This window comes from Protopterus annectens, chromosome 5.part0 (assembly GCF_019279795.1).
Source record: "Protopterus annectens isolate FY-2018-M chromosome 5.part0, PAN1.0, whole genome shotgun sequence".
Taxonomy (NCBI): domain Eukaryota; kingdom Metazoa; phylum Chordata; order Ceratodontiformes; family Protopteridae; genus Protopterus; species Protopterus annectens.
The window spans coordinates 932,548,709-932,573,366 of NC_056735.1; positions in this window are offsets into that span (position 1 = coordinate 932,548,709).

Genomic DNA, 24,658 nt, shown 5'->3' on the forward strand with positions numbered 1-24,658 from the left:
AGCACATTTGTTAGACTTAGAGCACATTTTAGATTTATTATTTGAACATTTTTCCAGTAGGCAATGAAACAAAATGCATGAACCAATAATGACAAAACTGTCCAGTTCAGAACATTTCCATCATAAAAGTCTACTTCCACACACACACACACACACACACACACTATATATATATATATATATATATATATATATATATATATATATATATATATATATATATATATATATATATATATACATACACATATATATATATATATATATATATATATATATATATATGTGTGTGTGTGTGTGTGTGTGTATATAAATAGAATGACAGTAGTGTAAGCCATAGGCATCTTGCACAGCTTCTCATTCTCGTACTTATTTTCAATTTAATTTTTTTTTGCAGGGGGGGGGGCAAAAGGCCAAAAACCAAGGACACATTTTAATCATTGCTTGGATAATTTTGGAAAGTTGCTAGAAAAAATGTTGCATTATCACCATGCATTTCACTGCCAAGCCTTGAACCCAGGACCCTATGCATTACAGTCAGAGCAACACACCACTATGCCAAATCAGCAGTTTCCTGAAAGATATGAAGACTGAAACTTAAATGGCTATCATTTAGTGAATTCAGTTCTCACTTCTCACTATAGCTCTCAAACTCTTAGCACAAAAAACCTGGACAAAGCCAATAATGGGGGAATACAGAATTCAGTTCTCACTTCTAACCATAGCTCTCAATGCCTTAGCACAAAAAACCTGGACAAAGCCAATAATGGGGGAATACACCCCAAAATAGGGACAAATTTCAAATACTGATCTTATAAACTTAGAAAATTTCTAGAGTAAAAGATTTTGTGTTACTATTTATTTTCTAAGGAATATGAAGTCTGAAATTCAAATGCCTGTCATTATTTAGTGAATTCAATCCTTCAGTGATTTGCCACAAAAATCCTGAAAACCACAGATTTTATGAAAAACAGAACAGAAACATGAGGCTTGAATTCACAAGTGGTGGTGGATATGGACTTTAGGATCTTTTTACCTGTACCCCACCTGGTGCATTTACACACACACACACACACACACACACACACACACACACACACACACACACACACACACACACACACTCACTCTGACATCTGTCTGTTCTTATTACTCAGCTTCACTTCAAGAGACAAAAACAATACCAAATTAAACAATAGGTTCTTTACTTTAAATAAAGCTAATTATGTAAACTTAGTCCAGCAACTTCATATCCCCTGAAAACTGATAGTATTTTACAAGCAAGTTCTAATACCAATGTAACAAATATAGTTATCCTTTCTGAAGAAATGTTTGTACAAAACAACAACAGTAAAGGAATTATTTACTCACTTAAATACCCTGCCTGCCACACCATAGCATTCTGTGAAAGGAAAATCAACTGACAGTCAGCTCTTCACTTATGAGGTAATAAATCCATCAATGTCATAATCTTACAATAAGCATACTCATCACTAAGTCAAAATTTAAGTGAGGGGTGGATTCACAGTGTAATACATCTTGATAGAGTATTTTTCCTTTATTATACTTTGCATTGTCTGAATGGCTAACATAATGCTTTCAGCCACACAATGCTTGAGAAAAGAACTGTAGTACTAAACTTTCTAGCCCCAATCCATCAGGGTTTCTGCTCTTCTCTCAGTGACACACACACGCACGCACACACACACACACACACACACACACACACACACACACACACACGCACACACACACACACACCAATCCAACCAGGTCTGTTCACAAAATAAAAAGCAGTCCATTCACAAGATGCTCAAGAGAGAATGCCTGTGCCTCAAAAGCAAGCAAGTTCATTCACAAGATTTCAAAATACCTCAACTCATGCTCAAGTAAGTCCGTTCACGAGATTTCAAAAGCAATAAAATAACTTAAGTGCAAGTTCATTCATGAGATTTCAAAAGCTATAAAATACCTTAAAATGCAAGTCTGTTCACAAGATTTCAAAAGCTGTAAGAAAAAATAAATGTTACCATACACCATTTAAGCAGTCCTTCCCAATGCTCTGCAGATCTCTAGTTCAAGCAGCAGCAGTCCTTGTAGGCTTGTATTCAAAAATAAATGTTACCATCCACCATTCAGTCTTCCTTCCCACTCACAGAGCTGAATTCTGACAAGCTGGTAGGCCAACGTCATCGTGTATGTGATGACATCAGCTCAAAAAGTGGAAAAAAAAAGCTGGGAAAATTTCGAAAATGAAGGGGTGCCACTCAGGAATAATGGCACCCCAATATTTGGACCCCAAAACTCAATAAAAACTTAGTAATTTGGTACCATTGAGAGGTATGGTCACTGAGACTATCAGGGAGACAGCTAGAGTTTAGTGAAAGAGTGGGTTTGTTTGTAAGGATCCAGTCAAGCGCTGATTCTTTATTTGATTATTTGGGAGAAGTCATAGAGGTTAGTATGATTGGTAGGATTGAATGAGTTACAGGAGTACCAATCAATTTTACAAGTCCCCCATTATAATTATTTCCTGAAGGAGAGAGGTTGATGTCCATTGTGAGATGTGTTGTACGATAGGAAGATTCTTTCCAGGTGGGATATAAGCACCTATTATATTTAAGTCTTTCTTTGGGTTAATTAGTAGTATAGTAAACATTATTTCAGCATTCTGAGGTGACTATGTCTATAGTTTTGAGGGTGGGGTTATTTTTAAATAGAATAGCTATGCCCCCAACTTGTTTGCCTTTTCTAGCTTGCCTGTATGTGTTATATCCAGGGGGTATTGTTTCTGGTTTTAGCCAAGTTTCAGTAATGATGGTGATGTCAGGTGCATATATTGAAAGGGTGGAATGCAGTTCATGTATCTTATTAAGTATACTTCTAAGGTTTTAAATTTAGAATTAGTAAGTCAGTTCCTTTTCTGGTGAGGTTTAGAGGATTATGGTGCTGAGTGGTGGGTTGGAAGTTAAGTTGGGCAGAGTGTGTTTGTGGGGCCAGGGTTAGGATGTAGGTCTCAACTGAAAATGAATTGCGATGCTATGTGAACAATAATTTTTAGGTATTTATATATAGTCTTATCATATTTCAGGGAGATGTGAGACTATGATTGATGAGGGAGAACAACAAATGTGGTTAGATTAATGTTTACAGTATTATAGATGCCGGGTGTGATTGTGAGAACTGTAGGGTTTTTTGTGAGGGCTTGGGGAATGGGGAAGTGTAGGGTAGACATGAGATGTTAACTTCATTATGCTTTGATATCAGTTGAGCAGCTAATGTTAGAACTAAGAGGGTTGAAAGGTAAGGTATAGGTGTGTAGCATGAATTAGAGATTGAAAGTTATATAGAGGGATTGGGAGGAGCTGGTTGTATCAGTATTTAGGTATGTGAATGTTGTTAATGTAGTAGCTAAAGTAGCTGGGGTTATCATGTGCTACTTAAGTTGAGGTATTGAAAGAATATAATGTGTGCATGTATATTGTGGCCTTAGTAGATATAATGATTTGTTATGGGCTATACTAATTAGATAGTTAAGTGGAATGTGGGGTTGAGATTGGCTATTGGACAATAGTGGAGTGGCCAGTTAGAAATAAATATATGCATAGCAGGGGTGGGTAGAAAATGGGGGTAGGGTAGGGTACGGTAGGAGAGCTAAGTGAGCCCGAGCACAACAAGGGTGAATTGGGTGGATAAACCTAGTGTTAGAGTGGGATATAGAAAAAAGAACATTCAGTGAAGTTTGGAATCAGGTAAGTAGTTTCGCTTGGCTGTGTCCACAGTTAAATTAATTTCATTTAAGAGAAACAAATGAAAATGCACCAGGGGCTGGTAAGATGAATTTGCAAGGTTCTTATTATATGACAGGGCTCAGGTTCCACTTGTACTATTGTAATAAGAACCTTGCAAATTCATCTTAACAGAGAGGAGAAGTTCTGTTAAGGAAACCATATATCTAGTATCCAAAAAAGATGAACTATGATGGTCAATGACTTAGCTTTACATTTAAGGATTAATGCAACCCAATATACAGTAGCAGCAATCTCCTCTCCTGAGGCAGGGCTAGAATTACAAATGTGAAAATTAAATATCAGGGACATTTCAGCATTATTTGCAAATACTTTATTCTTACTTAAAAGACTCCCTTTTGGAATAGTTTATAAGGATTTTAAGTCTCTTCCTAGATTAATAGAGTATGGTGTACAGTACTTCTCATTCCCAGCATTCATGAAGGTGATTAGACTTGCAGCCATCACACATGCAGAAAAGCTGTCAGAGTATAGGGTAATGCCCAGTGAGGTATACCAGTACATGGATTTCATTCTGAGATCTGACCTTCAGGGAGTGTATATACAGGCCTGAAAGGAATGCAAGATTTTTCTTTTAGGGAGACATCTGGCTACCACAATGATCCTGAAACCATGGAACACACGACTTCCCACTGTGTCGTATAGGCCTGTTTTACTAGTAAATACAGAATATACAATTTTAACGAGGGTGTGAGCTTTCATGTTCCAAAAATATCTTATCAAACAGAATGATCAGGACTAGTTTGGGGATTTATATTTGGCCATCCTACCTTTGTTAACATAAAGAGCGCATTGCTGTTGGAGATCATGTCTCTACACGGTAGAAGTTCCAGCCTTTTCCTCAGCCTAGATCCTGATAAGGCATTTAACAAACTGCATAGAATTATGTATGGGATTGCAAACACAAAGACACTGGAACACAGATGTGATGTAATACCATGTATTGGACCAGTACAAATTTTACAACTGCTCAAGCTTTCTCACTGGCAACAGCCCTTCAAAGTAGTTATGGAATTGCATTGATCTTTGGACCCCCTCTTCAGTTCATCTAGATGTTGGAAGAGCTCTATAAGAGATGCAATATAATAGTGAAAACTAGGATACAATACAGTAGTGAAAAATAGGCAGTAAATCTCAGAGATAGTGAGAATGCCTAAGGGCACTGTGCAAGGATGACCAGTATTGTCCTTTTGCTTCAACTTGAAATTCAGCTTTTGACCCATATAATTATATTAGACTACTACATCACTGGAATTGTTTTTGGGGGGTTGGAATCACAAAATTACCTTATTTACAGATGAACTGCTGGTTTATCAGAGTAAGCCTGAGAGATTCTCACTCTTACTATGGGATGTAATATGTAAGTTTGGTTAGAAAATGACAAAAAAAATCTGTTTACTGGATACACTTGTCTATCAGTATTAAAGCAGGGCTTAAAGTGGATTGTTAAACTGCTCCACACTGCAGCCACATGTAAAACAATAGCAGTTTTTTTGAAATTCTGTAATTTACTACTGAAGAAACTAAAGGTGACAAGTCTTCCATTACAGTAAAGGATATTGGGACTGTGTATGTTATTATTCCTTATGTTAAACTATATGATTACCTTTCTACAACTAGTAAACTTGAAATGTGGTAAATGCAAATCATCCATCAGTTTGTCTGATGAACTGTCAAACCTGGTCTGAGGAGCAGTATTCAGTGGATTCATGTGAACTTGGTTGGAGTAGGTCTTTTAGATTTAAATCAATATATATGGGCAGCCAAGTTGCAAACATGAGCTCTCCAACAATGGAAGAATTACCTGATGCCATGGGAAGAAACAGAGTTTCATAATAGCACCCCTTACTGACTTACAAAGGGAAAAAGGAATAGAGAAAAAAGACCCCTCCAAAATATCAGATGAGTGTATATACTACTGTTATTCAAAGCATAGTAAGCAACTTAAGAAGAGTGCCCAGGATTCAGAACTAATTTTGTTTATAGTGCAGTTTCCAGATTTAAAAAAGGTCATTGGAGAGCTGGTCTGGACAGGGAATCTACAGCGCATTCCAAGTATTCTATGCAGAGGGGGTACATTCCTTTCAGGATCTAGCAAACATCTTTACAATTCTTCAGAGGCCTTTTTATAAATAATTGCAATTACGGAACCAGATAATTCTGCAGAGCTTTAGATGGAGTTGGAAAGATACTGGCTGATAATGTTCATAACTAGCAAGTCTTTTTCAAGGGTTAACTTCATCCAAGAGTACACCATCTGACCTAGTGAAACCTTTGGATTACCTAAATTTTTCAAAATTAAAATTGTTTTTGTTGTGGAAGAAGAAATTCAGCAGAGCTCTAAAATTTCTTGAAAAGAATCAAGTACAGCAGACATTATATGATGGTGGGTATTCACTTGGAAGCAAATTTGGAGTTTTCTCTCCATGTATGCACCAGTCTTCTACCGTCTCATAGAGATGCCAAGAAGAGGATATATAAGAACATATGTCTTGGTCCTACACTTTAATGAGAATTGAATGTGAGGGATTGCCAGCAATGCCAGGAGAAATAGAGCAGCAGATGTGTAACATAAGCCATCCTAGCTAGTTGGAGTTTTGTGAAGAATTATATGTCATTTGTATGTCAAACTGATTTGTACAAATGCTTGTGTTGAAAATGTATTTGTAAAGTTGCTTGTGTGAATATATTGTAGGATACTGGCAGAGAAGATGTTAATCTCAGTCCAGCTAACTTTGAAAAATAGTTTGAAATTAAATTACTTGGTATAAGCCATAAAGATTGAATCTCACAGGTCTCAGTGCAGAGACAAAAAGTCTGTACTAGGAAGCCTTCTGTACTGTCCATGGGGTAGAACTAATTGCTACCCTGGAAGCGTGGAAGTGTTGAAATTGTTTTATGGCTTCCAGATGCTATAACACATCTTAGTAAAGTTCTATCTGTGTGCATGGTAACACATATGTGAGAGATTCTGGTTTAGTTCCTAGTAATGGGGGAAGTATGGGAACCAGAAGTCAGATGACCAACTGTATGTGATGTCATTCTGTAATCCAGTACTAAAATTATGTTTTATTACTAGATGAAACTGAAGTTTCAGAGCAGTCTGTTTTTGAAACCTGACATAGAAGGAACCATCACCTACTTTATCTTGCCTTACTTTAATAAGTTACTAGGAAATAAGTAATTATTTTGATCAATCAGGAAAATATAGCAAGATTAGTTAAGTACTGTTTTTCTGTATCTGTGTGAATCTATTCATCTGTGTTATTTTAATAGTTCCTGTGATTGAAACTCTAGTGTTTATTGAAAATAGATATTTAGTATTTTCATGTTCTTTTATTATTTATTATTATTAAATATATTTAAAGTTTTCATTGTGGCTGTGTCATTTGAGAATATTTTAAACTTTGACAGTACTTTAGTTATTTGGTGACACTGTGGCAACTCCTGAAAGCCTTACTGCATTATCCAACATTATCATTTGCATTAGTATTAATTTCACTCAGTATTATTGGGTGCCCTTGTAAGAGCCTTAGAGCAGCTGTCTTTGGAGTGTTTGGTGGCAGTAGCTACATTATAGTCTGGGCAGAAGGGGGCATAGCTAGTAAATCTGTGTGAGCCTTTCCCAAGTGTGTGTGTGTGTGTGTGTGTGTGTGTGTGTGTGTGTGTGTGTGTGTGTGTGTGTGTGTGTGTGTGTGTGTATGTATGTGTGTGTGTGTGTGAAATTAAATCTCAAAGAGCATGTGTGTGTGTGTGTGTGTGTGTGTGTGTGTGTGTGTGTGTGTGTGTGTGTGTGTGTGTGTGCGTGTGTGTGAAAATTAAATCTCAAAGAGCATGTGTATGTGTGTGTGTGTGTGTGTGTGTGTGTGTGTGTGTGTGTGTGTGTGTGTGTCAGCTGCTTGGAGCAGGGACACAATCTACAGATTTCACAGAGAGAGTGGTGGTGGACTTGGCTTGGACACTGGACTGAGGACTAAACTCTACAGCTGTGCCAATAGGGAGTTTTATTGGGGACCTGCAGAGAGAGAGAGAGAGAGGGGTGGGGGAGAGAGAGAGAGACAGAGACAGGGAAAGAAACCCAGAACTTGGAACTCTGGAAATACTGTGCATATCTACTTTTGTTCCAAGTAAATGTCCCTCTCCAGTGTCAGTGATTTCAGGCTCCTTGATTACTAGCCCAGAAGAGGGGTGTCACAAGTTTTGTTTTTTTTTTTTTTTTTGCAATGACTAAGGAACTCCTGAAAGCATGGGTTGCCAGCTTTTCAAATGCTCCAACTGGGATGTTTTGATGGAAATAGACTTTGCAAGACAAACCATACCCATAAACAATGCACATGACTGAACTTCACTTATTCTTGTAGAATTCAAGTTATTTTGTTGTTTTGTGTAATATTAAGTTATCAGGATGCACAATTGTTGTTTTTATGCAACTCTGGGAGAAAAAAATAGAAAATATTTTTTTATTCTACAATCGCAGAGTACTTGCCATTTTCATGTTTTTTTTTTTTTTTTTTGCAGGACATAATTCTAGCAACAGGGACAGTGCTAGATAAAAGAGGGATGGATAGTAACCCTAAAAATGTATGGCACAAGCCTATGAGTGACAAAGGATTTGACCTTTTGTAGGATATAGGATATTGCTGCCTATGGCAATCACCAGATAAGACAGAAAAACATTGAGGGTTTGATAATGATAGACCAGAAATGTGTTACTTACAGATGGAATCACATATAATTTCCACCATTTAGCATCAGAAGAAGAGAGCACTTTTGGAATTATAGCATTCTTTTCAAAAAGATGAAGCTATGGGGAATGAAAACTCAATGATTTTTTTTTCACTGAATGAAATGTCAAAAGGTATCAGAAAAGATCCAGAAGAAAAGTGTGACTAGAATATAGTCAGAGGACAGGAAATCATCTTCATTCAAAAGACCTTCATATTCAGTAAAACATACATATATGTTTATTCCCCTCTCTCTTTCTCTCGCTATCTCTGGATATATATATATATGTGTGTGTGTGTGTGTGTGTGTGTGTGTGTATATATATATATATATACACACACACACACACACACACACACACACACACACACACACAAATGAGTAGGTATGAGTGATATGTTGTGTACACATTTGTCTGGTGTGGTGTGTGTGTGTGTGTGTGTGTGTGTGTGTGTGTGTGTGTGTGTGTGTGTGTGTGTGTGTGTGTGTGTGTGAACATTTAGGTTTACAGGTAATTACTGAGCATCCACTATGAACCCTCAGAACACTACTGCACACTAGGCATGTAGTCCATGAGACCACTGAGATACCTAGCCCAATTTCACAACTGCCTGAAGCAGTGTCTGATTAAGTGACTTGCTCATAGTCACAGGCAACTGGAAGCTGAGGGAATCAGACCCTCAACTACATAAAACATCTCATTATATTTTCATAAGAACATACTCTTACTCCACTGAGGACCTGGATGTAGTAGGAAAAAAAAAAGTGAGCTGTCATCCATAATAAACAGTTAATGAAACATTTCTTTACAAAACTAGTCAAATGATGTGTAGGTGTGATGTTAATTTATTCTCTTTATATTAATGCCTTTAAAGAACTAGTAAAAAGAAGCAAGGGTTTTACGGTGTCGAGTTGCCAGCATAGCACCCAACCTTCCACAGAAGGCACATACATACATGCACTCACACCTAGGGCCAATTTAGAGTGTCCAATCCACCTACAGCATGTCTTTGGAATGTGGGAGGAAACTGGAGCACCCGGAGGAAACCCACGTGACCACAGGGAGGACTTGCAGACTCCGCACAGAAGGCACCCCAGCTGAGAATCTAACCGGAGAACCTCTTGCTGTGAGGCAACAACGCTGACCGCTGCACCACGGCGGCCGCCCAATATATTGATCTATATCTATATCAATATTTATATCGATGCGTGTATGTCTCTCTGAGATATAGATGCATAGCACAGTTCATAGGATTGTTGAGTAGCTGTGTAGTTATTATATTTAAATAAAGGGGAGATGGACTCAAAATCAACCCTTCCATAAGAATAGAAAAACAGTATGCTGTTTTCAGGCAGTTTTGTTTTTATTTGTGCTCTGTCTTGTTCCTGTGAGTTTTTGTTTAGTTTTGTGTGCAAATTTGCTAACTGCATGGTTCTGTCTGTTTAGATTGCTAAAAAAGTCAATTAGCAGGGATTTAATTATTGTGGTATTACTCCTGTGACTGGTAGATGTTGATGTTGCTACATTAATCCTTATATGCATGTGCATTTTCATGTTTTCCACTAAGAAGCCGCAGAACGCCAATGCTCGCATTACAAATTCTTGGATGTACAACCCCAAAACCTACCATTAACATGAAACCAAAGTTAAGACTTTGCAGAAAATATTGCTGAAGGAGAATGAGTTCCCTACACATCCATATCCACTGACTCCAAAGATGCAGAAACTGATAGGGAAAAAGTACTCAAAACAATAATATTCTCAAGAAATGTGTTTTTAGCTCTTTCCTGGCGGAACATCTAGAGCAGTGATGTAAGTCGATAACAGCTACATGACTCCATATCTGTGTGTGTATGCTCGTACACACAAATGCACATGGAAGTATGTATGTGGAGTATCACCTTTGTCCCACTTCTTTTCAAAAAGAATTTGCATTGTACAAATCACACCATCGGCAATGTAGAATTCACTTTTATTGCTTGTCAGGGTATAACATAGTGAAGTACAAACTGGAACCAGGGTATATTTCTTTTATCATTTGCTACTTCTTTAAATAGCCTTTGCACATTTATAATACCAATCATGTTAAGTTTTCTTCAGTATTTAAATTTTCCCTGTAATTCACATTTAAAGAAATGGTTTTCCGAAACAATATTTAGATTGTCACCACAACAATTAATGATCAAGCAAATTCTTACTATTCAAGCTACCATGTTAAAAACAAACAGTATCACAGACAATTACTGTATATAAAAGCAAAACTTTACATCTGTCTTTTTCTTTTAATTTAAAAACAAAAAACAAAATGATGCAGACACTTTCACATGCACCAGTATATGGTATATGTGCATATATTTTACATTTCACATTCTGTATTTTAGCTTAAAATAATTATAAATCCTTTTCTGACATTTTTGTATTTGTCTGCATCATCTGCCAATATATCTCATATGTATTTTCACCAAATATGTGTTGAATCAAGGATATTGCTAATATTTTTATAGGCAAATTCTCTTCCAACTTTACTCCATCCACCTTTCCCCCCATACCCCTCATTCCCACTTATACCCTCTTCTGAGATTAAGTTGGACCAAGTCCTTTTGGTACCTTCCAAAATTAAAACTCTACTTCTGTGAGTCCTAACAATATCCCTCGGTGTTTGCTGATAAGGATAAGGAACTTCCTAGAAAAACTCTCCATCAACTCTTCAACCCGAGTCTTCCCAGTGGTTGTGTCCCCAAGGTGTGGAAAATTGCAGTTGTGATATCTTTGCTCAAAGTTGGTCCCTCTAGTAACCCTGGAATTACAGGCCAATAACCTTCACGAGCATTCTTTGCAAGGTTATGGAACATATCATAACTGAATTAATAAACAAAGATATAGGGGCCTTATATCCCTGAACACAAATCAGTTCACCTCTGCAAAAGACAGATCATGCCTACTCAAACTGTTTTTTGCTGGGGCAAGCCCTACACATCTATTGAACTTATATACCAACTCCAGGGTCCCATTAATTTGAAGAAGCATTAATCATTGCCAGCATACACTTATAATTCACTCCAACAATGTTTTCCTATGAAGAAAAGCATTCAGCACTATGCCATTTTTCTGTCAGCTACTGATACTAAGGGATTTGCCCTCAAGATTGCTTAGGGTAGTCTACTGAGGACATGAAAAAGGGGCATATATTCCCCATGGCTTTTAAGAGTCTTGCCTTTGACACAATCCTCCATGTTGGGATTATTGAAAAAGTCTAACTCAACTCTCAAAAACAATGAACCGACAAACTAGGTAAAAGACACTGCTGGAAACAGAGGCAACGAACACTATAGGACCAAAACCAAGAAACTCTTAATGTGAAACCAAAAAAAATAAATAAATAAAGCAAAGCACTTTTCGTCTGGCTACATAGGCAGACTCCTTCAGACAAAGAAAGCAAAACATTTGCAGCATTAAGTATTCACCCTGTACCTTCCTATTAAAGTAATTAGCCAATAAAAACAAATTACATAGTTGCAAATAAAAGTCAGCATTTAGATAATGTTAAAACAGCCAAGTTCAGCATTTTCCAACTTGAAAAGCTACAAATAAGTATTAAGCAAGGAACCCCACCATCCCCACCAACGAAACAAAACATTTTACCATAAAATTTGTTACCAAGTATAATATTAAATATTGATTAAGAGTTTACTTAAAATTTACACTTAAACTTGTTAAAAGTTAGTTAGTGAGATGACTTAATTTAGTCCTGGTGCCCTACTGGCATTTAGCCTCAGTTGCCAAAGCAGTTCTAGTTGTTCCAACAATAATTGGAACTGACTCCCTCTTAAGTTGGGTATAATCTGATCGATAATTCTAAAAATAAAAGAATTCCCAGCATTATCATTACAATGCCTTGTCAAAGTGTTCTCCTGTTTGCCTTTGGAAATACTATGTACATGCTCATATACCATTTCCTTTAGTCTTCTGTTAGTTTTTCCGACATAGAAGGCTGGGCATGTCTGACACTGGGCTAAATAGACCACTGCTTTGGAATTACAATTAAACTGCCTACCTACTTTATAAGTACTTCCTCGAATCAAAAAGGTGATACCAGTCGCCATAAACTTACAAAAATTGCAAGCTTCACATTTGAACATTCCAGGTGTTCTAAGGCACATAGCCCTTCCACTTTCTAGGAGGGCTTTTAAATTTTTACCTCTTCTAAATATTACAATAGATTTGCTCCTCACCTTCTCCATTATTTTTGTGTCTGAACAAAAAATATTCCAGTTTTTCCGCAAAATTTTAATAATTGCATTAGCATCAACGCTAAATGGGGTGATGAAACTAATTCTGTAGTTTTCAGATCTACTGTCTCCTATTGGTAAACCATGTGTAGGTACTTCTATACAACTCAAATCATGGGAAACTTCTTCATGGTTACATAAGATAGGTTTAAACCACCCTGTTTGTCTTTTAAACTGCATCTCACTCACAAGCTCAGACACCATCCCAACTGGGTACCCTCTATGAATTAACATATTAGATAGGGCGTCACACTCTTCTAAGAAGTCCTTCTCCTTTGACACCATTCTGGCAGCGCGGACTAACTGACTTTTGCTGACAGATTTTTTCTGGTGGTCGGGATGTGAACTTGTATAAAAAAGGAAAGAATTAGAGTACGTTGACTTGCTGTAGATTTTAGCCACATAACTTTTACTCACTCTGTCCTTAATTAAATTAACATCCAAGTAGGCAATAGACTCTTCATGGAAGACACTAGTAAATTTAAAAAAAAACTAGTAGTATGGTTTAAACTGTCCACCAGTTTTAAAGCCTTTTGTTGTTCCCCTCTAAACATCAGAAAAATGTCATCCAAAAACCTTGTATACACCACAATTTTATCCATTGTGTCTTTATTGTTAAACAAAAACTGATGTTCCCACTGGGCCATTTCCAAATTAGTGAATGGAGCCCCACAGGGTGAGCCCATGGCTACACCCACGTTTTGTAAATAGATGTCAGAATCAAACAAAACAAAAGTGTTAGGCAACACCACATCCAACAGGTCTTCCATGAGCCTCATTTCATTACAAGGAGCGCCACCATGGAACTGTAACCTGTCCACCATCCATTCTATACCAATGGCATTCGGGATAGAGAAGTACAAGTCACAAACATCAATAGTTAGAAAGTTCACATCCTCCATAAACTCACACTTGTTAACCAGAAATGCCCAAGAATCCTTACAAACTTACCTTTCTTTTTCTACATATTTTTTAAGGGTAAGATCTATCAGTTTAGCAATAGCATAAGTAATAGATATCCTTGGGTCAACCAGTGCTTTCATCAGGGGATTATGAATATTCTTATGCATCTACAGATTATAAAAAGCGCAGAACAAAAAATAAAGAAGCTCAATAGAGATTTAAAAGACTACAAAAATGGCACAGCGTATCCAGTGCCTACCCCTTCACAGACGTGGAATGCAGTTGGCTGTACTGGAATGTAAACCCGCCCTTACAGCCAAGCTAGGTTGGTTGAGCCAGGAACTACTGTTCATGCTGTGCAGAGGAACGATGAAAGGAAAGGGAACCACATGTGGAAAACTAGTACACCAAACAAAATTGAGGGTTTTATTCGGCATTTTCTGACCAGGAAGGCATGGAAAACGGGGCTAGAGAGGTGCAAGATTTTCAGGACAACCATGGGCAGAACCACCAAAGACATTACAACACAAGAGGGGTACTGAGGAATTACAACCCAAGCAACAACAACAGCAACAACAACAAGAAAAGGTAACTAATCAGGTTGACCTTTCAGTTGAACGGCAATGCTGCAAAGTTATAACTATTCAAAGTGGAGAGTTTAAAATGTTTAATTTAACTACATTTGACATTGACCCTATATTGATTGAAGTACTAGCAAAAGGTTGGGCTTTTGTTCCTTCTACTAGGTTTAATTTACCAGCAACCCTAGTGGATTTGAAGCTTTTTACTCGGAAAGTGAATTTGAACATTCTATTGGACACCAGCAGGTCAAATCAGCTACCAGTTTTATGTGTAGCAAGTACATAACCCCCCCCCCCTTTACACCCCCTTGTGTCATTATTTGAATTTCTATCTGAATTTGAGATGAGGGACTTGTTTAATCGTACTGTGGATACAAGGGGATGGAATATAACAAAAGAAGAAAGGGAAGCTTTGTCTCTATTTTTATCATTACCTGTTCGCTTCCTAAAACCTGATAAGGGAAGGGGGTTAGTTTTGATGGATAAGGCAGACTACAATAAATGAATGAACGATGTTCTAAATAATCTTACTTATGTAAAAGCAAGTTTGCATGAGTTACATGTTGCTTACAATCATATTAGGATTTTCCTACACAACTTGTTTATTGAAGGAGCTATTGATGTGACAACTTTTAACTATTTGCAGACTTTGTCCCCAAAACTTCCAGCATTGTTTGGCATTCTGAAGATGCATAAGAATATTCACAATCCCCTGATGAAGGCATTGGTTGACCCAAGGGCATCTATTACTTATGCTATTGCTAAACTGATAGATCTTACCCTCAACAAATATGTAGAAAAAGAAAGGCAGATTTGTAAGTATTCTTGGGCATTTCTGGCTAACATCAACAAGTGTGAGTTTATAGAGGATGTGAACTTTCTAACTATTGATGTTTGTGACTTGTACTTCTCTATCCTGAGTGCCATTGGTATAGGATGGGTAGTGGAGAGGTTACAGTTTCATGGTGCTCCTTCTAATGAAATGAGGCTCATGGAAGACCTGTTGGATGTGGTGTTGTCTAACAACTTTGTTTTGTTTGATTCTGACATCTATTTACAAAAAGTGGGTGTAGCCATGGGCTCACCCTGTGGGGCTTCATTCACTAATTTGGAAATGGCCCAGTGGAAATATCAGTTTTTGTTTAACAATAAAGACACAATGGATAAAATTGTGGTGTATACAAGTTTTTGGATGACATTTTTCTGATGTTTAGAGGGGAACAACAAGAGGCTTTAAAACTGGGGGATAGTTTAAACCATACCACTAGTTTTTTTTTAATTTACTAGTGTCTTCCATGAAGACTCTATTGCCTACTTGGATGTTAATTTAATTAAGGACAGAGTGAGTAAAAGGTATGTGGCTAAAATCTACCGCAAGTCAATGTACTCTAATTCTTTCCTTTTTTATACAAGTTCACATCCTGACCACCAGAAAAAATCTGTCGTCAAAAGTCAGTTAGTCCGCGCTGCCAGAATGGTGTCAAAGGAGAAGGACTTCTTAGAAGAGTATGACGCCTTATCTAATATGTTAATTCATAGAGGATACCCAGTTGGGATGGTGTCTGAGCTTGTGAGTGAGATGCAGTTTAAAAGACAAACAGGGTGTTTTAAACCTATCTTATGTAACCATGAAGAAGTTTCCCATGATTTGAGTTGTATAGAAGTACCTACAGATGGTTTACCAGTAGGAGTCAGTAGATTTGAGAACTATAGAATTAGTTTCATCACCCCATTTAGCATTGAAGCTAATTGTTGTTGTGTCTTTCGGCTTTTCCCAGTTAGGGGTCACCATAGCAGAACTCCGGTCCGCTAATGATTGGCAGTAGATTTTTACGTGCCGAGTTGCTGGCCCTGATGCACAACCTTCAACGAAGGTACACCCATTTACACATGTCTCCACGCAGAAGTTGCTCTAGCTGAGAATCGAACAGGATAACGTCTTACTGTGATGCGACAATGCTACGGCAGCACCACCACCGCAGTTAGAATTGATGATAATGAAATTATTAAAATTTTGCGGAAAAACTGGAATATCTTTGGTTCAGACACAAAGATAATGGAGAAAGTGGGGAGCAAACCTATTGTAACATTTAAAAGAGGTAAAAATGTAAAAGTCCTCCTAGAAAGTGGAAAGGCTATGTGCCTTAGAATACCTGGAATGTTCAAATGTGAGGCTTGCAATTTTTGTAAGTTTATGGCGACTGGTAGCACCTTTGTGATCTGAGGAAGTACTAATAAAGTAGGTGGGTGGTTTAATTGTAATTCCAAGGCAGTGGTGTATTTAGCCCAGTGTCAGACATGCCCAGCCTTCTATGTCAAAAAAGGTTATATGAGCACGTACATAGTATTGCAAAAGGAAAACAGGAGAATGCTTTGGCAAGGCATTGTAATGGTAATGCTGGGCATTCTTTTGTTTTTAGAATTATCAATCAGATTATATCCAACTTAAGAAGGGGTCCATTCCAATTATTGTTGGAACAACTCAAACTGCTTTGGCAACTGAGGCTAAATGCCAGTAGGGCACCAGGACTAAATGAAGTCATCTCACTAACTTGCATTTTAAAAATAAAAAGTTTGAGCAGATGACTTATCGATTGCCTGTTTGGCCCTGGATACAAAAATTGAAAGCTTAGCGTAGAATATAATTCGCACCTTGGAAGTGTAACAGCTAAATGGATTTTTTAACCTCTGGTCTGAAGTAACTGTGTACATTTTTGTAGTTAATGGAGTATATTAACAACATTTTGTATAAACAACATGTTAGGTGTCTAGAGTCCGTGTAAAATAATTTTAACAAGTTTAAGTGTAAATTTTAAGTAAACTCTTAACCAATATTTAATATTATATTTGGTAACAAATTTTATGGTAAAATGTTTTGTTTGGTGGGTGGGGATGGTGGGGTTGCTTGCTTAATACTTATTTGTAGCTTTTCAAGTTGGAAAATGCTGAATTTGGCTGTTTTAACATTATCTAATTACTGACCTTTAATTGCTCCTATGTATATGTGTTTTTATTGGCTAATTAGTTTAATAGGAAGGTACAGGGTAAATACTTAATGCTGCAAACTTTTTGCTTTCTTTGTCTGAAGAAGTCTGGCTATGTAGCCAGACAAAAAGCGTTTTACTTTACTATTTTGTTTTTTTTTGGTTTCACATTAGAGTTTCTTGATTTTGGTCCTATACTGTTCATTAACTCTGTTTCCAGCAGTGTCTTTTACCTTACTGAAAAAGTCTCCCAGCTGAACATTAACCTGTACATAGCTCAATTGATTGGTAACTGGCTGTCTGACAGAACCCATATTATTAAGGAAGGAGGATTTGTTCTAGATAAAAAAATGTCACCATTAGTGTTTCACATGACTCTTTTCTTGGCCTCCTTCTTTTTGGTGTATAGTTTTGTGACCTAAAATCCAATATCAAGGGATTAATGTTAACCATATCTGTTGTTGATTGCAAACTAGGGGCAATTATTTAATCCCATGTTGATACTCAAACTCACAAGTTAAAGGCGAACCAAATTAATGCTTGATGTATTTACTGTCAACACAAGAAAAGCAGCATAGATTCCACTGGTAAATCTAGTAGCACTGCTGCTTGCACCTAGATAATATTCCACTTATATTTAATACAGTCACTAGGGACTTGGGTAGGTGCACTGATAACACAATCTCTTTTGAGCACCACATTTCTGTAGTGATTAGAAGAGTGTTCAGCCTTAGGCAATTTATCCTTCATGGCATCTTGACAAGGTTCAAAGAAGATATAGTCACACTTTATTCATCCCTTATTAAACCCGTCATTTAATATAGTGCACCCTTCAGCATGTATCTCTCTAACCACCTAAACCAATGTGAGAAACCGAAAGGTTTCCTTATCAAAATGATCTTAAGTCTCATTGCCCTTAACTACTCTGATAATCTGAAAGCTCTGTCCCCTTTCTCATCATTACACAGACTCCTGAGGGGTGATCTCTGCTTAGTTTTCCCCTGTTGTAAATGGCCCAGCATCCTTTGTATTACTTCACCTAAATAGAACCAGTGGCAAAGCAAACACCCATTCTAAAGATCTAAACCATTACTATCACATCAAAAATACCTGATGGTGTAACAGATATCTAATCCTGTCTAACCCCCATTTCTGAAATTGGGTGTCCTTACAAATCAAGCAGAATAATTTCCTAGCAATTTTTAAAGCCAGTCTGCAGAACAAGATACATGATCGCAAATGTTTACCAGGAATATTTGGAGAGGGTCTGCTTAATGGAGGACATTGTTAGTCTCCCACCAGTACTGGGTTATGTGGCTGAGTTTCTTGGTGATCTCCTTTAGTAAGTAGAGTATAACACAGTAAGAACCTATAAACTTATAAAACAAAGCATGTCTAACATTCCAAGGAACATTTATTGCATTTAAACAGCACTTAAAATACTGCTCGTCTGTGGGACAGTGTTCAACAAGAGCAGTTTGTTGACAATCTAGACCAATGGAGACCAGGTTAAGTGCTGTACTGGTATTTTTATAATAACCTCTTTCAGTAGTGTATTTTGCTTTAAAATTGTTTCAGTGACTGATTTCCACAGAGATTTTGAAGCAGCTAACTTTTTGGGTCCCTTTTTCTATTCCTGAGTAATAGACAGCTGCAGTTATCTGATATGATGGATGCCTTGTACTAAATGTCTAACTTAATTACCACATGCATTCTTGTCTGTCCTACATGACCTGCTGATTTGCATGCATTCTATACAGAATGAACATTGCAATACTTAGCTCACTTTTTCTAGATAAAAAATAACCGTTCTGTGAAGGCATATGTAGTTCTCTTCAGTTTCATCTTTTCTTTTTCCTTGCCTTTATACTTATCACCAATAAGCAATTTGGTGCACTGGTACTTCAGATATGCAAGACTTAATCCAACAACTGGCCAAGATTTTGTGTGTCACTTATACAAATACTAGGTTACATTATGGAGCTGCAATTAACACAAGTCAAAATAAGTCAGTTATCTTAAATGATACTTTTCACATCTAACAGAGAACCTTTAAAAAAAACAAAACATTGCCACAGTCTAATGAAGAAACAGTTTATTTTAGCTGTTTGTATCTCAGCACCGTAAAACTCCACTGCCAATCATGAGTGGATAAGGTGATCCGCTGTGGCGACCTCAACCGGGAAAAGCCAAAATAAGAGCAAGAAGAAGATATTTCAGCACTCCAGGTTCATTTGCCATTTCTTGTTATAGTTCATTTCAAGCAAGTTTAACAACCCTGTATTTGTGAATGGAATACAGTGAGCCAATAGCAGTTCATGTTCACAATAGACCTATCAGCACTGAAAATCTTTAAAGCGTGTCATCCTCAAAGCTATACTGACTTATTTCATTTATAAAGCAAGTGCAGCATATCAGAAGACGTGGAATAAAATAAAGAACAAACTTTGGTTCCAGGCAGTCATCAAGTGAGACAAGTCTTAGAGATCAGAGTTCTTTTGTCTTAGATTACATGATCAGCCTAGATGTCAAAGACTGACTAGACGATTTTTAAAAATTGTAATCAGTACAAAAAAGCAATGCATTCTGTATATCTAATACAAAAAAGTGGTACCTAAGAGATGTCTCACACGGAGCACTGTCAAATTACGTAAGTAACTAAGTAAGCAGATAAATAAATAGAGCTTATTCCTCATGAATAGCTAAGATACCACATTACTTGGTAACCTAGCACATTCAGAGTTAGCAGGTGACATAATATGATCAACATATAAAGGGTGGTCCTATATACCTGGTGACACAGAGGACATAAAAAGAGTACCACGTTCCGGAATGAAATGTTTTATGTGTGAATCTATGGTTTGTAGTAGCACTACAAAACATCATGCAATAAATTAATACTGGAAGGGAATATCTAAAGAATCTTTTAGAGAGCTCTAAGTAAAATTTATTTTACTAATAGAATTACTGAGACATAGAATAATCTGACCACAGAGCAAGCATGTCAGGACCATTCATTGCTCAGAGGTTTAATGACTGCACAAAATGGTAGTACTACTTTGCAAAACTGGATACTAAGATGAATAAAATCCTTCAGGAATGATATACCCTAATTAAAGCAGGCATAAGGGGAAACTAAATGGCCAGCATCAGATTTTTTTTTTCCTTTTTATAGTTTTCTGTTAATATAAGCTACTATAATTAGAATGGCAATAGCGCATCCACATGCAGTACACTATGATTAATGAACCTGGGTAAAAATAACATTTTGAAGTAAATGAGAATGTTTAGTATTCTCAGGAGAACTATGACAACGCAAAGATTTAGAAAGAAAATTAGATGTATTGTAATTTATTGCTACAATAGTGGATGAACAGCAAAATCCAGAGAGTGAAGAGTAGGTCAGTAAACACGGGGCAAATATAAATGAAAGTGTTTATGAACAGTCATTTCACAACTTCATGAAGATGAAGAGAATTCTGTAATATGCCGTAAGTGCTTTCTGAAAAAACAAAACAAAAAAAAAAAAGTTACTGCATTTGCCACAGGGATCAAAGGAAAGTACTCAATCTCAGTTTTCCAGTAAGTGCTTAATAGTTTAAGTCAAGATTTATTGCATGGTATCAGAATAAAGCCTAAGTCTTACAGTCAATTTACAAAGAACAACAAAGCAAGAACAAGAATAACCTTTTCAGCCTCTGAATTCAAAGGTTCAAAATAAATTAGCCATTGCCCTTCTATCGTATTAGAGCAAATAAAACCGTGACTGTCAGAAAACCTGAACATTCATCAAGGCTTTTTAAACCACTCTACTATAAATCTTTCTCTTTGTCTCTGTCTCCTCTCTCTCTAGAAGGCTGTTATAGAGAGACAGAGAGAGAGAGAGTGTGAGGAGAGAGAGGGCGAGAGCGAAAGAGAGCGAGAATGTGTGTGTTCTTGTGTGTGTGTGTGTGTGTGTGTGTGTGTGTGTGTGTGTGTGTGTGTGTGTGTGTTTGACAAAACATAAAAAAACTCTTCTTTGCAATTGTAAACATGAGGACAGAATAAAGAGCTTTGATAAGTTATTCATGGCCTCCTTATATTTTTCTTTACATACATAGCTGTCAACTGTCCAGAATTTCACAGAATATACAGATTTTTGCCTCGTTTTTTTGGTTTATTCCTCATAAATTTTGCAGTTTTTTGGCAAATCACTTGGATGATCTGCAGATTAAAGGCAGTAAATAATGACATACATTTCAGTATCCGACTTCAAATCCTTCAGAAAAAGTATGTTAACACAATCCCTGTTACTCTAGCAACTTTCAAAGTTTATAAGAGCAATATTTAAAATCTGTCCCTATTTTTGGACCTTTGTTCCCCCCCATTTTGTCAGGCTTTGTCTATATTTCTTGTACTAAGAGGTTGAGAGGTATGCTTTACTGCTTAGCACCAAAAAAGGATTTGGGGCCTTATTTAATATTGTTCTAACCAATTAACAAACCTCTTATCTACTGTTGATTTAAATCAGCCATAGGGTCTTGGCCTGTCATGTCTTTAAATTATTGGTTCAAAAAGAGGAAACAGCCAACAATGTATTTTTATGTCTAAGCATTTTCAAACTGCTGTTTAATTCCAGGCCTTGTAGGCAAAACAGAGCCTACCCCTAATGGATTGATAACTGTGGCTGTACAGCTTTGTGTATTGTAACCTGGTAACATAGTTCACACCCCTACATGCTGAAAGTATTTTTGTAAATTTCCTCTGTACCTTTTCAAAAAGCTTTCATTCACCCTTAATTTAGCAGCAGAATGGAACATTATATTCAATTGCTGGGCAAACTAGTAACTTATAAAAATTGGTTACAATACTAGAGCTCCTTGTTAAAACTGTCTTGATAAAGTCCAAATGTTATTTAAACTGCAAATGCAGTGTCATTTAAAGTGTTTTTAATCTGAAACATATTTTGTCCCGGTCCCCTTCAAGAAACACATCACACCGAATGACATTTGACGACCTTTATTAAACTTCCATAAACATAAATGTTAACCAGTATTCATTCATTTCAACTAAACATGATACAAGTGAAATAACATCCATGTAACATTATCATAGGACAGGAGAGTGTAAACCTGCTCACCCTGATCAGTAAGCAGCATCCATACCTCCACTCACTTACTTATGAAACAGCGTACCTGCTCACTTCTGTTACCATTTATTGCATTATACCATCAACCAATAAGCAGATTCCTCCGCTTGCTTATGTACTTATCAAGCAGTATAACCACTCACTTTCATTGCCATTTACAGCATTATACTATCAACCAAATAAGCAGCTTCATCCGCTTGCTTATATACTTATCAAGCAGCATAACTGCTCACTTTCCTTTCCCAACTTATTGAATTAACAACCCAACACCAGAGGGGGAACAGAAGAGGGCAAGCCTGCCCCTCTTCTCTGCCCTATCCAAACTACACATAAGCACATCCCCACTAATAAAAAGGGGAAGGGAGGGTGGGTAGCAAGTTCACGCCAAAATGTGACTCCTACTCCAGTTACACTTGCCTAACATCCTTTAAGCCCCTCCCTACCCCTACCTCACTTCCTCCCAAACCTTATCCATTCCTATTTAACCCTACCCTCCCCCTATCCTCCCATTTCCTGCTACTCTATTTATCTACCCCCCCCCACCCTTGAAGTTGTCCCTGGACAAATTGGCCTGTTCCCAAACCACATTTGTTCTGGTCCCCTTCAAGAAACATATCACACTGAATGACATTTGACGACCTCTGTTAAACTTCCATAAACATAAATGTTAACCAATATTCATTCATTTCAACCAAACATGATACAGGTGAAATAACATCCATGTAACATTATCATAGGACAGGACAGCGTAAACCTGCTCACCCTGATCAGTAAGCAGTGTCTATTCCTCCACTCACTTACTTATGAAGCAGCGTACCCGTTCACTTCCGTTACCATTTATTGAATTATACCATTAACCAATAAGCAGCTTCCTCCGCTTACTTATGTACTTATCAAGCAGCATAACTGCTCACTTTCATTACCATTTATTGAATTATACCATCAACCAATAAGCAGCTTCCTCCGCTTACTTATGTACTTATCAAGCAGCATAACCGCTCACTTTCCTTTCCCAACTTATTGAATTAACCATCCAACACCAGAGGGGGAACAGAAGAGGGCAAGCCTGCCCCTCTTCTCTGACCACCAGCCTGACCAGACTGTTCCCCCTCTCTCCACCAAACTTTCATCATCTAGCCACCATTAGGGGATAAGGCCAAACATCATTTGGTGTACAATAATTACCAGGACATTATCAGCCCCTGGCAATTACCTACTGATTACCAGGGCATGACTTGCCAATGGAGCAGGAATACTCAACCCCCAACCACCCAAACCACCCTTCCCATAGCAATCCCTTTTATTTGCCCAATGACATGTAGAAACAACCCAAAAACTTTCAAATACCATTTAACAGCCGCCTTGCCAACACCAACTACCCATTATAAACAGTAAGGCACCTAAACCCCATGATAGCTTTAGCAATCTGACCCCTCTTAGCTCTATCAGTACCCTTGAATGCCACCAGCAATATACCAAACTTGAAAATGCCCTATGCCACCTGGTCGAAACAAGATTAGTGACATGCCAACTCCATCCAGAGTGTAGAAAATAAACCATACCCTTTCTCTCCTTCAAGTACGGTAAATCAAAGCCACACTTCACATGCAAGGACACCCCATCTAGCTCACTATCTGAACCCACTTACTCAACGCAACCCACTAATCCCCTAACCCTGAAGGCTGCAACACTACCCAAGCCAATCCAAGAAAAAAACCCAGCTACTAATAATACAGTGTAAATTCACTCCTGATGCTCCCCACCCAAAACAAACAAAACAAGCTATTGCATTGTAACTATTGGAAAGAAAATATAACAAACAATTCAATATGTGGCTGCCTTGCTGGAAGACCGTGACTCTTTTCACACCACTCTATCAACCGACATCATCCTTGACCCCCTCTCTCGCCTGTTGAAGCCACCTTCCTTTAACCTACCAAGTAATGCCCAGTCAGCCCATCTCCATTTGCAACCTCCGAGGGATCTGTAAAAGAAAAACTGTAAATACTTCATTCCCACATAATCACAGCTTCTTAATGACAGTGTGCACCACCACTGGCATATCTCCTTCATCAACTGCATAAAATGCATCTACTACCACATACAAAACTCCAGTGAAACTTAAGATGTGTTAAAACTACTAATAAGATTTCCTCCATACCTCACAGAGTCATGATACAACTGATACCCATGAAATAAAACAAATGATTGCATTAAAAAGACCTATTCTATAAATAA